Consider the following 17,213-nt stretch of genomic DNA (forward strand, 5'->3'; position numbering starts at 1 on the left):
ACGCGGATTTTCCGATCTTCAGATTCTGAGGTTATGTCTGTTAACCTTACCAGAAAGTTGAAGAGTAACGTCGTCAGAAAACACCACGGAACGAATAAATTCATCATCGTTTTCAATTAAAGTCTGCATACTTGTGCAAAAATTTCTTCGTAGCACTTTGTCCTCTGGTTTTAGGGCTTGCAGCAACTGTAGTAGGTATGGATGGAGTCGCAACCGCTTGCGAAGAATCGTGCCTTTAAATCTGTGTACCATTTACGGATTTTAGGCCCACTGGGTGGATCTGCACCAAACTTCGTTCGGTAATGCTTTTGCACATTAATAACCGACTGGTTCACATAAAAATTAAGCTCTTCTGTCGTCTCTAGCAGCCATTTCGCCTCAACAATGAACAAATTTGTTTATATGCACTATTATGAGGTGTGTTATCAAGTAGGAAAACAATGTTAACACAACTAAACTTTTTGAGTATCTCCTACCATTGGTACTATTTTCAGGCATCTCTGATTCATAGAATGTAAATTACATGTGTGCCGAATAGAGCTATAATTTGCACATTTTTTATCAAGACTATCAACTCCGTCCTTCGTGCAATTATAGTATTCTATACGAATAAATAAATAATGACTCCCCCAACAATATTAGTAACGCAAGTGCTATGCACGGCCAGGTTACACAACTCCTGACCATTGCTCAGAAGAAAGATGGATGCGTATGTCATAAAAACGCACTGACCAGCCAATTCTTCTCTAAATGCTCTCTCTCAACACTTTCTCTCACTCTAAACTGTCTGCACCATGTAAACGGTCCGGAGAGTAACACTGGAGTTTAGAGTTATATAAATCTCATGAGAGCTCGCTGATGGGTTTAGAGAAGCTATATTCTGTCACCGTGTAAACACTCCGTTAGATATCTCTCCTGATTCTTCAGAACTTCGCTCTGAACTGTCGCCGTGCAAACGTAGCATGATTATTACTTTAGACCTGTATTTCAAGAGTTATGCTCAAGCTTGTATAATCTCGTACGCAACAGTCGCGAGAGTTAATGAAAAAGTTAATCTTAGCTGACTAATTTAGAGTAGCTATAATGACAGCTGACATATGCGAGTCCTCTGTTCAGGGTGTTTACACGGCGAGAGCAGTTTTCAAGGCCGCTCTATTTAGACTCTCTATTTAGATATTAGAGTCAACGAGATACTTGCTCTCACAACCGTTTACACGGTGATACTCAGCTATAATCTCTAGCTCTCTTCTCTAAACTGTCGCCGTGTAAACGTAGCATAAGGGACATTGGAATCCATACGCGAGCACGAGTCGAGCTCCCTTATTACTAAGCCACTGACGTAACTGCACCTCACCTTTCAAGATTTCTGAAGTACTGACAGAGGTTAAGACATTCACTATACAAGGTGTAACGAAAAAAGTGGATAAAACTTTAGGCGTGGATTTCTAAAATGTGTAAAGTAAAAAATAATTATATTAACACAGATCCTAAAATGCTTGGTTTCTGAATTGGACTTGCAAGGATGATCATTGTGTACTCCAGTACGTTTTTTGCTGGAATTATTATGCATTGTTTACATTTCTTTAGATTAGGCATGTCAAGCGCGGGGATTTTGCCTTTAAACCAGGTGTAAAAGTGACGTAGAATCTCAATCAAGAGTATTCCTACATGCGATTCTGTAAGCGGAAGGTCTCTAGACTCTTTGCCAGAGGGTGCAATATACCCGCGCTTGACATCCCTGCCTTAGGATACGTTCACGCTGCAGCCTCGCTGCTGGCAAATCGCACATCGCTACTCACATGTACCTGGGATGCTGGCCATGGAATATTTACCCTGCAGCTGTTCACATCGCTGCTGGCACATCGCTGTAGTTCAGCATAGTGGAGACTTTCTCGTCATCTGATGACAGTGATAGCTATTTATTATCGATTTATAGCAGTGCCATAAATAAATCCCTTATTCCTATGTCTATTTTGCAATAGACGATAAAATTGTTCGTCAGTAATAATCGAAATTTGCTCTGACGAAGAGAGTAATGATTCCCCTGTGATGATATATGTTCACCAGTCTGTGTACATTGTTGGTAACGAAGTACTGAAGCTGGTAGTTACCGGATATGGCGGTAAAGTCTATGGTAAATGAGATGAGCCTCGAGTTTAGAAAGTTTGATGGCGAAGAATGAAACTGCGCACGACCTTCTGCAGTTGAGCTGGTTTGTGCCCTTCCTAGCTAATGATCCATAGCCAAGGGTATTTTCTCTTTCCATAAGTTTTTTGACTTCAATCCTACAAATCATTTTAAGCCTCTCGTAGGGAGAAAAGAAGTGAAAAGGCAATATCATCACGCTTGTCTAATGATTGTTATTCTTTTTTCTTTACCCATATGCAATTTCCCCTTTCAATTGCTACAAGTTAGTTGTCTATCAAATCTTTAGGTCGTGTTCTTCTCCTCTTTCCTAAACCATCAGTTGCTGAAGATGATGGTACGACACCGTAAAAATTTACAGTCCTAAGATATCATAACATGTCTTTAGTTATACGATAAGTCACACAAAGGTTATAAAAATAGCTGAGATGAATTTCAAAGAGGTGAAAATAGAACTACTTAAACAATGGTTTTTAAATCTATGCCCTCAATAACTGCTTAAATCAGATGTATGAGTACAACAGTATTCAGACAGTATTTGGTTTCCAATATTCTTGTCAAAACTTTAAGAACATTTCTTAAGATCAATGCAAGTACAATTTATATGAGAAGTGTATACCCTCACAATGCAAGATCTAGGCTATAGTACAAATCTGTCTTTCAGGTATAGCTTCCTGTAAAGCTGATTTGAATAATTTCAAGGAAAAAATTGATTCGGGACCGGGTACCGAACATGGAACCTTTGGATGAGCGCGCCAACACTCTCCCGACTGAGCTACCCAGGAACTACACCAGACACGGGCTCAATTTTTTCCTTTATACCCACATACCTCAAGTGGGCTGACAGGCCGCCAGAGATCCATCTGTGTACAACTCTGTGCGACTTGAATTGTAATTTTCTGTTAACGAATAGTAACGTATATTATACAAATTTTTACCTGCAGGTATACGTCCCTGTGAAGCTCATTTGAATAATTTTAAAGGAAAATTTGTTCCGGGACCGGGTATCGAACCCAGGACCTTTGGTTGAGCACGCCAACGCTCTACCGACTGAGCTACCCAGGAACTTCAAAATGTATAGTGTAATGCTAGCGCACCGTTCAATGTATGATCTTTCAGCGCGGACAGTTTGCCGATATATTATTATATTCTAAATAACAATAACTTATTGGTGTAATACTCTTAATGCACTGAATGGCGAGGATAAGGCTTCAGGTATTATCTAACAATAATCAAATGCACCTAAAGCGACATTAAAATTGTATTTGTGTTGTTGTTCGCCGTATCTATAAAAGAAAGATTGAAATATAAGCTTGTCTTTCTCAAATAATCCGTGGCGCTACAGCCCTAGGCCCTAGACCGACCAGTCGGCTGCTGGCCTCACGCCCACATACCGAAGCAGGGGTGGACGATCATCAAACCAGAATGGAGGTATCTTTGATTAGCATGGTATTCCCCCCAGCCGTTATACCTGGTATTTGCAACCGGATTTCGCTACCTTTCGTAGCTCCCCAAGTGCATCACGATGCTGGGTGGGCACCGGTCCCATACACTGGCCGAAATTTCATGAGAAAATTTCTTCCCCCATGAGGACTCGAACCAGCGCTCATTCCGTAACGCAAGTCCTAGGCAGGATGCCTTAGACCACGACGCCACGGCGCGGGACCTTTCTCAAATAACTTGTGAAAATTCAAATAGAATCTTGGCAAAATATTAATAGGAACAAAAATAACAAGAATATTACTATACTAAGTGTTAAAAGAGTACATGAAAAGTGTAGTCCATTTCTATAAAAAAAACTTATTTTCATCAAAAATGTCAAATAGAACCTTGTCTCTCTCATCACGACACGGTGAATGAGTAGTGTAGTAAATAATGAGTGGAGAAAGACTCCTTAAAAGAACCAATCACAGCGCAAGTTTCAGGATGCCTGCTCCAGGATAAATGCAGCCACTGGTTTGTTTCATCACCGCCATACATCTATGTGCGATGTGCCAGGCAGCGAGGCTGCAGTGTAAACGTACCTTTAGGTGAATTGTTCAAAATGTCGATCTACTGCCTGAATACAGGCAGCAGCTCGTCGTCTCATTGAGATCTCAACATGCTTGAGCCCCACGCTCACAACTGCACTTCTTTCTGTGTGGGCACTTTAAGTCGTTGGTGTTATTACTATTAAATACGAGAAAAATTCGTACCGGCACCGGGAATCGAACCCAGGACCTCTCAGCTCTGCGCGCTGAGCGTTGGTGTATTCGACTGTGAATAATGAAGAATTTTCCGTTAGCGGATTCTGTAAGGTTGTCAGAAAATAAAAGCTGTCCGAGGAATTTAGGAGAATGTTCGGATAACAATGGGGTGAGCTTCAGCCTGTATTCAGGCAGAAGGGGGACATTTTGAATAGTTAATCTTAGGAAATGTAAATAACATGCATCATAATAATTCCAGCAAACAAAAGTACTGGAGTACACTGTGGTCATACTTGCAAGTCCTACTCACAAACCAAACATTTTCGGACCCATGTTGATATACCTATTTATTCTTCCAAACATATTATGAGGACTCCATACTTCAACTTTACCCACTTTTTGTTACACCCTGCACAAAAAGGATAGAGGCATAAATTGTTTATTTTTAAAGTCTACCAAGCCATACATAATGAGCCACAAATTTATAAAGCGATATTGAAATATTAATAATAAAACAATCGCGTCATAAAACAAAATAGTATTATACGTATATTTAAACTCAATTTAGCATAAAAAGTGACAAGAGATTCATCCAATCCCTATACGTAATTGCGTGAAACGTTTACGCTGTTAGTGATTGTTAATAGTGAACATGTTTGGGTTTTGAAATAAAATTGTTATACAACTGTTTTTATATTTCACCTATTTAAATTCAACATGGTGGAACCTTCACGTTTAATTGTTTTAGATTTATTGCTTTCTCATTCTCATGATGTCTGCGATCGAGACAACAATTCAATTGATTGTTGAAACGATTCGCACATCAATATGATGCCAATGGGTTGTTCGAAACTGTAATGAATAATAACACGTCATTAGAGAGAATTAGATTAATTTGGAAATAAATGCCATAGTTTTGTACTTTGGAATTAGACTATGTTAAATTAACTACTTCTGTCTTTATACTTCCCACATTTATTAACCATACCCAATTGTGTACGAATAATAATGAATTCATTATGTCACATTAATCTGTGTTTCCCGTTCGTGTTTTATCATGGCTGGCTGGATTCGAAATTACTTGGTTAAATTAGTGCACTCAAACCCCGAATATTTAGAATAGCCAAATATCCGATATATTATTGAATAATCGAATCCGACAACATTTTCTTTCTAACTACTCTGTCTCGTTTACATTCTAATTTTAGTTTCTGATTCATAAAGACACTGATTTTGACTAATGTCGAACAAAACTTCCATCATCGTCATCATTATCATCATCATCAGTCATTATGGTCTATTATTATCATCATCATCATCATCATCATCATAACCACCACACCACCATCACATTTCTTCATTCAACAGTCATCAGCAGACAGCGGATTTTCGGTCCCGATACTGAACGTTAGGTGTACGCCAGTTGTAGGGAAGACACTGAACTCACTGATACGCTCCCTTCATACGCAAAGGGATATGACGTCTTGTCGCTGTGAAGGGACCGAAAATCCGCTGTCTGGTCAACAGACATCGAGAGGTCATAGAACATCTGGCTCAATTCAGGCTATGTGATTATTCAACGCAGTGTAGACAATTCTAAAAGCTTCCAATGCAAATTACTCGTACTTTGGTGCTTTCATAATGAATTAATTGGAATCTAAATCTTAATTTTAACCCCTTCAAGTTTTGGCTAAGAAACTAAGTAGTGGTCATGACTGCAAGAATGAATTCCAGTTGCTTGCTTATATTGCGAATAAAAGCTACTAGAAGCATTTGAAATGTGGATATAGAGAAGAATGGAGCGTGTAAAATAGACAGACAGAATAAGAAACGAAGCTGTGCTTGAAAGAGTGGGTGAAGAATTAATAATGTTGAAAATGATCTGAAAGAGAAGAGGTACCTAATTTGTTTGGTCACTTGCTGAGAAGAAACTGTCTACTGAAGGATGCCCTAGAAAGAATGGTGAACGGGAGAAAAATCTGGGGCAGAAGAAGACATCAGATGATAGTCGACATTAAGATAAACGGTCATAAGCAGAGGAAGGCGGAAAATAGGAAAGATTGGAGAATTCTAGGTTTGCAGTAACAGACCTGCCCTTTGGGCAGAAAATTATGAATGAATGAACTGTATACACTTTATACTAAATTGAAGGGGAACTTCGACATCTTTTAAGCTTCTACTTCATTGAAGTTATGACTTGGTTCGTAAAAGTGGTGATGATTTCAGTTCCCTTTGGTTGTGTAGGGCAATGTTAGTTTCATTTGCTGGAAAACGTTTCTATGTACTTATTGACGTATCGTAACGTACCCTTTAAGCACTGGCTTTTATTGTAGGTCTGGCTTCATATTCATAATGGATCTATATCCTGTCCATTTAGTAGTTCTAGTTCCGTTCCCGAAGTCCAATTTAATCTGCGTTAACCAAATTTATACATCCAGTTATATGCGTTGTTGCATCTAATGGCTGACGGAAAATTCTACAATCATCTCTGATATTCAGTTTATGTATTCTAACTATTTGTTTCGATGAAGTGGCACTAATTTGCGTGAATGAAGCTTCAGTTTCTGCAAATAGAGGCAGCACACAAACTTTTATTTACATTTTCATGAGAGGAGGGAAATCTACAATGCAGGATTTCATACTTGGTGTGGGTATTCTATCTCGACTCCTGTACTATTTGCTTTATTATCTTTATATTCAGGTGCAATGGCGTGTACAGTTGCCACAAAGTACTATGGCACTGTAAAGTGAATAATAGTGGATTTTAGTTTTAAGAACTCTTGCAAACAGTTTTCTTGCTATTCCCACTCCTCCACCTCCTCCTCCTCTCATTCCCACTCCCCCACCTCCTCCTCCCATACCTCCACCTCCTCCTCTCATTCCTCCACCTCCTCATCCCATTCCCACCCCCACCTCCTTCTCCCACTCCTGCACCTCCTCCTCCCCCATTGCCACTCCTGCACCTCCTCCTTCCATTGCCACATCTCCACCTCCTCCACCCATTCCCACTCCTCCACTTCCTCCTCTCATTCCCACTCCTCCACGCATTCCCACTCCTCCACGCATTCCCACTCCCCACTCCTCCACGCATTCCCACTCCTTCACCTCCTCCTCCCATTCCCACTTCTCCATCTCCTTCCATTGCCAATCCTCCACCTCCTCCTCCCATTCCCACTCTTCAACCTCCTCCTCCCATTCCCACTCTTCCACCTCCTCTTTCCAGTCCACTCCTCCACCTCCTCCAATTTTCACTCCACACTTCCTCCTTCCATTCCCACTCTTCCACCTCTTCCTCTCATTCCCATTCCCACTCCTCCAGCTCCTCCTCCCATTCCCACTTTCCACCTCCTTCCATTGCCACTCCTCCACCTCCTCGTCTTCCCTCTCCCACTCCCTCACCTCCTCCTCCCATTCCAACTCCACCTCCTCCCCTCATTGCCACTCCACTACCTTCTCCCATGCCCACTCCTCCACCACCTCCTCCCATTCCCACTCCTCCACTACACCTCTTCCCATTCCCACTCCTCCACCACCTCCTCCCATTCCCACTCCTCCACCACCTCCTCCCATTCCCACTTCTATACCACCTCCTCCCATTCCCACTCCTCCACCACCTCCTCCCATTCCCACTCCTCCACCTCCTCCCATGCCCACTCCTCCACCACCTTCTCCCATGCCCACCACCTCATCCCATTCCCACTCCTCCACCACCTCCTCCCCCATTCCCACTCCTCCACTACCTCTTCCCATTCCTACGCTTCCACCTCCTCCTCCCATTCCCACTCCTCCACCACCTCCTCCCATTCCCACTCCTCCACCTCCTCGTGTTCCCTCTCCAACTACTCCACCTCCTCCTCCCATTCTAACTCCACCTCCTCCCCTCATTGCCACTCCACTACCTTCTCCCATGCCCACTCCTCTACCACCTCCTCCCATTCCCACTCCTCCACCACCTCCTCCCATTCCCACTCCTCCACCACCTCCTCCCATTCCCACTCCTCCACCACCTCCTCCCATTCCCACTCCTCCACCACCTCCTCCCATTCCTACGCTTCCACCTCCTCCTCCCATTCCCACTCCTCCACCTCGTTCCATTGCCACTCCACCTCCTCCTCCCATACTCACTCCACCTCCTCCTCCATTCCCACACCTTCAGGAAACTGTATGGATGGTTGCACCACCGAAATCTCTGACACCCGCGTACGACAACGAGTGCTACGCTCGACGATACCACAAACGCCGCGCGCTGATTGCCACTTCAGTGACTCTCTGTACAACTTCGCATTACAATTTCACAATAAATGTTCTTATTCATGTTCGTTGATAAGTACAATGATACAGAACCTTAAAGCTGTACCTCACGTTGTGTTAAACGCCCAGAATGTTCGTACTTCAAATAGGCTACACCACGACCTCTCACTCCGTACACAATCAAAACTTTGAAATGGAACGACTTATAGTTACGCAAAATAATACTAACAGTAAGTACAGCCTTTCTATGCAAGAGTTCCAGTGACCGATCAGTCGGCCGGCACGTTCTTGTCCTAAAAACGAACTGCAGTAATGTAGAGGGAAGAGTTGCAGTGCACTGCTGCCGTTTATTTCATGCGTGACGTTGATAAGTTGCTACGGAGATGATAGAAACAGAAGAATGCTCTCACAAGTGTCAGTGATAAGTTACCACAGTAACTCAGAAACAAAAGAATGGATCCTTGCTGGAACAACACTCAACATCCAAGTGCTATGTGTTAACTATTCACTGTAAAGGCACAAATGGAAAACTTATTCTATACACAATCTTATTTTTAAAAGTTGAGAATTTCTAACGCTGCAGAACTGTACTTCGCTACGCATAGCTGTGAATCCAAACAAGTTCTGAACTATCTCATTATCTGAATAGTCACGTTCTCATTCATAATAATGGGTGTCGTCAAGATGACACTTTTTTTCATTATACGTTTTAAGCTTCGTAGGAATTCAGTTTCGTCCTCTTATTAAAGATAACATTTCTATTTATAGCTAGATTTCTTGATTCTCGTTCGTAATATATATTCATGAACTATTATTAAAAATATACTGAGTGGGAGTAATATAACTGAGCAGATTTTAACAGTTTATTCCTTGGATAGAGTACAACAAAAAAATTCAAATCCCGTAATTTCCCCACAAATATGGTCTGAAACACAACTATGGTCCACGATACAACCATTCAAATTTTGCACTCTATAACGTAGTACCTCGTTTGTCCACAGTCTTGCTGTACTGAAATTTGAAGTTCAGCACTGCTTCTATTTATAATAATAATAATAATAATAATAATAATAATAATAATAATAATAATAATAATAATAATAATCATCGCACAATGCGCAAGACTGCGTTCATAATTCTATGCTGAGCTTGGTCAACGATATGTTTCTATTGCTACACTGTAGAGTAGTCCTGTCAACTGATGCCCATAGGCGCAAGCGCGAGTTTTGGAGCTCAGGAGAGCCTGAGCGCTTTATAGCGGAAAGGAAAGAGACAGACAAAAGAGGTAGTATATGCCGCTTGGTCGAGCTATGTACAGAAAGGGTCAGTACTTATTCAATGGATAATGGGAAGAGAACTTATTAAAACTGTATCCATGTTAATTTTTAGTTTTGTCTGAGAAGTGTAAGTGCATTATAAGAATGTAAGTTTTAATTTTAATGCTCATTTTTCTTGTTTTTTTTTTATTCAAAAGGAATACTTTTTTTCACTTTTTTTTTTCATAGAAAAGTGAAATTTTCAGATATAGGCCTATTTATTTAGTATCCTTACAGATACTGAAACAATGTTTTCATAAATCTAATATACCGTAATTACGTATTACTGGAGATAGTGTATTACAAATTTTGAAAATATTCGCATGGTAAATGTCCATAAAGAAATGAATTAACAAAGCAACTACTGTTACATCATAAGCAAAAGATATATGCCCATGTGTTGTAAAAATGTCAGCTCTATAGCTTCAGCAGGTTTTGAGAAAATAATTTAATATCTGATAATAGGAAGTTGCTCACCAACATCACCTTAAAAGCATAATGCTATAAGAGTTTTGTTATGGAATATTAGTTACACTTAAAACATAACTTATACAGTACCTAGGTAACTTTGCTTTGTACTGTAATATTGTTTTCATTAGTTCATTGATTACTTCTATAAGACTAAAGATACCATCAATATAAATTTCAACTTATCATGTCATACTCAATCTCTTTTCTTGGGATATCACTCTTTTATGAATGATGTATTTCATTTAGTTAATACAGTATAGTTGTAGGTACTATGGAATTTAAGTGAATATTCCTTCTTAACTCTTTATTATGTTATTAAGGTTTAAAACACAACTGCAATATTGAGAAATTGGTGTAAACACTTTTGTTTCACAGACAACATAGAAAATAACAAACAGAAAGAAGCCATATAAAAATAACGACATAAAATTTCACGTTCCGTTTGAAGTTTGTTCACCACTGTTTTCTTAATCCAATAGGCTGCTTATTCCTCCATCCATACCTGCGCTTGATGCCCGCGCACGACGTCAAGGTCAGAAAAATGCGCTTGCTTTGACATCACTGTTGTAGAGAATGATATCTGCCACACGGTTTTCCGCACCAATCACATACACATTCTGAGTTTGGTTAGTGATATCTCTTAACTGAGCATACTTTATAGTGGAATCCGTGCACTGCGAAACGAGTTACCGTGTCTCTTAGTTCATATCCCCTTTTTGTCCAGTCTATGGAGGTCATGGCGTCCGTAGTGTAGAAGTCACTCCAAATTTCTTGCTTTTTCTCCACAGTCTAGTATATACAGTCGCGAAGCTCAATACTAGTAAATATGCAAACATTAGATAGTTGCTCACCACTAGGATCGCTAATATCACCTCATTACAGGCAATGCAAAATAGTACCGTTACAGTCTATTGTTTCTAGCACCCTCAAAACTCAAGCTTCGTGACTGTATAATATAGTAGACTGTGTCTTCACCTTCAACTCGTGCAGTAGTTCGTCATAACCTGCAACAGATGGCAGCATCTTCTGATATCGTAGGTTTTCTACGTACATAGAAACACTCTCTTGCCATTTCATATACCAAGCGTGATAGTGTTTACTTGGATATACTCGCAACTCTAGAAACGCTGCTTTCACTCTCGCTAATTCCTTCAGGTCTTCTTTTTTAAGATGATCCCAGATGAGTTCCAGTCCATATGTAGCTGTTGGAGTTATTTTTAGCTTGAACAGGGTCATTGTGTTGTGAATGAAACTTGGCATATGTTCCCAATATCGCTAATTGCTGTTATTGCAGCAGAAGTTCTCTCTCTGATGTCTGCTCCGAAGACTGTTGCGCTTGTTTACAAAGTCACTCTCAGATATTTGAACTTGTTGACAGCAGCTAACTTTGTACCATTGCATAAGACAGACCGTATTGCTGCTATCTATGATAAGTCTCTGATACTTCTTCAATTTTCACAGAATTCATCAGTAAGTTTTCTTGCTGTGTGGGTGTTTTTTCAGAACTTCTGTATACTTTATCTTGTGGATTTAATCAAGTAAGGAAAATGGATAAACGCTTTATTCTATATGTATTTTAATTCATTTGATGTGTATTAAGATAACCTAGCTTATATTTAAAACAGACATATTTTAAAGCCGTTACGCCTGGAAATAAAATTTTGTAAACTATGGTCCACTATTTACTCAATCACTCACATGGTAATTGCAATAAGCTTCATATTTTGTGTCTTTAAATCATCTAAGGCTTCTAAGCAGGTATTTACTTCTGCCAACATCACATCCTCTTCGAAATGTAGAGGCAATCGGCGAATCTTCAGTGCTGCATCTCCAGAACATGAGGGCAGAAAAAGCCATAGCAACACCATGGAGGAAACTCTCCACAGTCAATGTGAAAACTGGGAAAAGCATAGGGCTAGAAGATAATGTGAAAGCAAATTTAGAACCATCAGATGTTCCTGTAGATATCTGCACTTCTGGCTCTTCACAGGTGTCCAAGAAAAGGAAAATGCAACAAGTATGAACTAAAAAAAAATTACAATATATTGTTCTCGAATTATTAAGTGTTGTATTGTATTAATTTGTCTTATATTAATTTACTTTTCTTTTATGTTTCAGAAACAACAGGAAGTTGTCAGCGAAAGTTGCTCGGAAGATATAAGCCTAGCATCTGATACAAACTCTGATTTCCATCAATCAACAGGAGGTCAGTCGACCTGGTTGGCAAGTTGGTATAGCGCTGGCCTTCTATGCCCAAGGATGCGGGTTCGATCCCGGGCCAGGTCGATGGCATTTAAGTGTGCTTAAATGCGACAGGCTCATGTCAGTAGATTTACTGGCATGTAAAAGAACTCCTGCGGGACAAAATTCCGGCACATCCGGCGACGCTGATATAACCTCTGCAGTTGCGAGCGTCGTTAAATAAAACATAACATTAACATTAACAGGAGGTTAGAATGAGTTGTAATCAAGTCACCTTGTCTCCAAAGTTAAAGACTATGTTGTTGTCCAGTATGAGGGTGAATATTGGCCAGATACCATTTTAAGTGTCTATGCTGCTGGAGTTGAAGCTGCATGAGAAGACGTGGGAACTTGGCAGACATGGGCATTAAATAAGGACGTTCTAAAATATGGACACGCCGATATTGTTTGCAAAACTTATCCTCCTATTAGGTTATCTTCTAGACGAGAATTGTATTCTGTTAGAGCTCAAAAGCCAATGGAGTTAATAATAGCACCAGTTCAACATTATACAGTGTGTTCCCGAGGTGGTGTTACAAACTTTCACGGATGATGGTGAAGGGCACATGTATCAATTTCAGATAAGGAACCCTGGTCAGGAAATGACTGAGTCGAAAGTTATAAGCAAAAATATTTGTGTGGAAATGGAATTGTAATTTGGCACCATCTACCCTCCTGCCCTTAACTTTTGGAACAGTCGTGGAAAAATGATTTAGGTCGGATGTCTCCTACGTGGGTACTTGTCCCGATACAATCTGTGATCTTGTCTACTTTCCCATTGGCTCATCCCTATTCGAAAATCAGGTCTGCTTATTCCGCTCTCGTGTACTCCTCCATTTCACTAGGACTGATCGACTGGACACTGCAACTTTTACACATACACTGCTGTCTACAGACGTGCATATCAGGACCGACCATGTCCATTACACATTAAGCTATCTGCATTGCTTTAGTGTAGTTTCCTGTCCCATCCCTCAGACAGCGCACTGAATGGAATACTGTAAGTAGACAACGTAAACAACGTCAGATGAATACAGTATGTGTAAAATGTATAGATAAATACACGTATATAAGGTGTACAGAGGAATAAAATTATTTCATTTCCACAGAACTATTATTGCTTATAACTTTCGACTCGGTCATTTCCGGACCAGAGTTCCTTATCTCAAATTGATACATGTGCCCTTCGCCATCACCCCTGAAAGTTTGTAACACCAACTCGGAAACACTCTGTATAAGAGATTTTTTTCGTGTGTATTGTAAAACAAACTTTAAAAAATAATACTGCACTCTCATTCAGTCCATCACTCAAAACAGTAATAAAAATGACATTTTTTAAGAAACATTTTTGTGATGCACAAAGCAAATGTATAGGAAGTGAACCATAGCTATGGAAAATTACGGTACTATATTAGTACCAAATAAATACTCCTCTCAGAAAAAATTAATTTACCTTTAACGTTAACACTATTTTACTCGATAACTACAATGCGTACAATTCTGATTTTTACTCATCATTTGAAAAAAATTGACGAGAAATTCTCTCTTTTTCTGCAGTTTTTTTATAAAATGGACTGTTTTCTTGCAAATTAAATAAAAAAGGTAAACATGTATCGTTATTTCCTGACATTAAGAAGACTGCAGTATATCTACTGACATGAGCCTATCGCATTTAAACACGCTTAAATGCCATCGACCTAGGCCGGGATCGAACCCACAAGCTCGAGCACAGAAGTCCAGTGCTATACCAACTACGCTACCTAGGCCGACCACAAAGTAGATTTTTTATATATTTTAATATATTTTATTAATCATTCAATATATCACTTCCTTACTTACTTACAAATGACTTTTAAGGAACCCGCAGGTTCATTGCCGTCCTCACATAATCCCGCCTAAATCACTTCCATCCTATATGTAATTCGATAAAATAATTTATTTTGTACCCAAGTAAGAAGGTAATCTTTCGTTTGCCGGATTGCACACAAAATAAGCTTTTATAATCCCAGAAAGCACATATTGACTCCATTTTTAATGCATGTAGTTAATTTTTCATAGATCTCCAAAAGTAGCATTCTTATATTTTAATAGTTAGTATTATATTCGTGACTACAATCACTATCTTCTATTTCCAGTATATCAATACAATTTCCTATTCTGCATTATAAATTGGTCAGTCCATTTGTGGTGCGGTCTTCCTAATCCCTCTGTCCAAAAGTAAATTTATCCCCATTACAGGTCATAAGGCACGCAGGGTAGTAGAATGCTGAGGTTCTCATATTTTAAATCAGTATTAGTAGCAGAAATTATATCAAATCTGTTTGCCACCTTTAACCCCAAGGAAATACCTCTGTTCTTTTTTTTTATGGAGAAGGTGCCCGAAGGCTTGCATCGTAGCCTAGGCTTATTGTGCTTACCGCTCCTTTTTCGTAGGAGATGATTTACTAAGTCCGTATGACCGTATCTCTGAGTATCAACAGGGTTCAAATATACATTAATCCTCAGCTTATTAACTTCAGGTTAAAATTTTAACTCGTTCTTGTGACTCAGCATTTCATCAGGCGTCCTTGGCAGAGGATTAGCTGACACCACTTTAACTCACGCGGGAAAGAGAAGTAGCTATCTAAAAGAAAGTGACTCAGAATTTGTTTTAATGAACGCACTTCGTTGCACGATTCTTTTGTTTTCTTCCTCAGCTCCATAATATCAGTGACCAATAAAATGGAAGAAGTTAGGAAGAGAAACAAAAGCACAAATTGTCCTTCGATGGAAAAATCTTCACTAATTGAAATAGCCAGTAAATATAAGACACTGTTCAATGCTAGACTACAGACGGTTTAAATATATATTTCCGCACTGTTGTCTTCTGGGGATTGGATTTTTACACATGTTCAATCTATTTATTTTATTTAGTAGATTTATTTCTACTGGCGGAGTTAAGGCCATAAAGCCTTCTCTCCACTCTAGACCTCCAAAACGCTAGGAAAATGGTACATTTGGTAGAATATTATGATTAATATGTGGATGTTCAACTGAAGGAAATTTTATTTTGGAGACAATTCTGCCAAAAGTAGCTTTTGAAACTCTAACACTGTCTCCAACCGTTCTATGAAAAGGCACTGTGGCATAACTCTTAATGTTAATAGTACTTGCAGCATAGAAGACAGAGGCCTGTTTCCTCCGTTGTACATTATAATCTCTCATGAATTTCATCGACAATCTTACTGATCACCCTTTCGACAATCGATATCTCTTTACAAATTGTTCCTCAGGTGGATATTGGAAATCTTTTCTCAGTGGTCTTTCTGTGTTAAGAACATCATTTAACGTATCCAAATAGAACAACTCTTCATCAAAACCATGATATACAGCAATCATTTTGTTTTAGCCCCGAGTTTAAGTCTTTAACCCAATAGAAAGTAGTTGCTAACTTATCTCCAAGCTTAATCCAGTGTTAAAACTAAGTTTTATTGATGAAAAACAATCTTAATCAAAACTAGAGTTGAAACTGCATGACACAAGGTTACGTTTTAACTCCTGTTGATGAAACCGGCAATAGAGGCTTTACTCAGGGCCACAGTGCGTCTAGAACAGGAATGTCAACGCTCCTGTATTACGTGTTCATACTACAAGCAATACAAATCCAACAAGGTTCACTTTTCAGCAAGATAAAGTACAACCATCCCTCTTAAGGAAAAGCTGTGGATGTTCTTGAGAGCATGCAATGCTTTGACATCCCTGGACTAGGAGGAGTAGATTAATGGAGAAAATTCGACCCTTGTTTAGCTAAACTGTCTGTATGGTTATCAAAAGAATAAGGATGACGTCATTAGTTTAAATAATTTTAGTGTATTTGTTACCGTTAAAACTCTAAATCCGTCATAACCAGTTTCAACTAGTAAAAACTAGCTTAAGCAAATGTAGATAGATAGAGAACGAGTTTTCGTAAGATCTACAATCAGTGACAGGTTAGGTTTGGTTTGTTTAGATTTTAGTTTGGTAAAAGCCTAAATAAACCAAAAACCTAAAGAAACCAAACCTAACTTTTCATTGATTCTAGATCTTACGAAAACTCACTTCTATCTATCTGCATTTTTTAAATTAGTTTCTACTAGTTGAAACTGGTTTTGACAGATCTCGGATTTTAACGGTAACATATAAAAAAAAATCCGTGAGGACTAGGTCTGACTTTAAACGTATTAACCAGACACATCAGTAGCCTATGCCACAAGACAGCCCTGCCGAAGGGATTCAACTTTCATTAGATCTATCTAGAAGATAATTATTATTCCTGAAACAATGGATTGAGTTTAGAGTAGTTAACTTTTTAAAAGAGCTCTAGATGTAATGGACTTACTCGTAAAATAGTAAATATTTCTGGAACAGCGCTGAACCTTTCTTCACTATCTTACGACCTAATGACACACATTACTGTTTGACAAGCGCTCAGTTCCTAACAGGGCATGGGAAGTTTGGAAGTTGTTGCAAAGATTTAATATTAATATTGAAAATGGTTTGGTATTTGTGCATATATATACGTAAAGAGTATGTCCAAACAGTCGAATATAATCTCTGACTATTTTTGCAGTTAAAGCATACAATC

Source organism: Periplaneta americana, chromosome 3 (genome assembly GCF_040183065.1).
Source record: "Periplaneta americana isolate PAMFEO1 chromosome 3, P.americana_PAMFEO1_priV1, whole genome shotgun sequence".
Classification (NCBI taxonomy): domain Eukaryota; kingdom Metazoa; phylum Arthropoda; class Insecta; order Blattodea; family Blattidae; genus Periplaneta; species Periplaneta americana.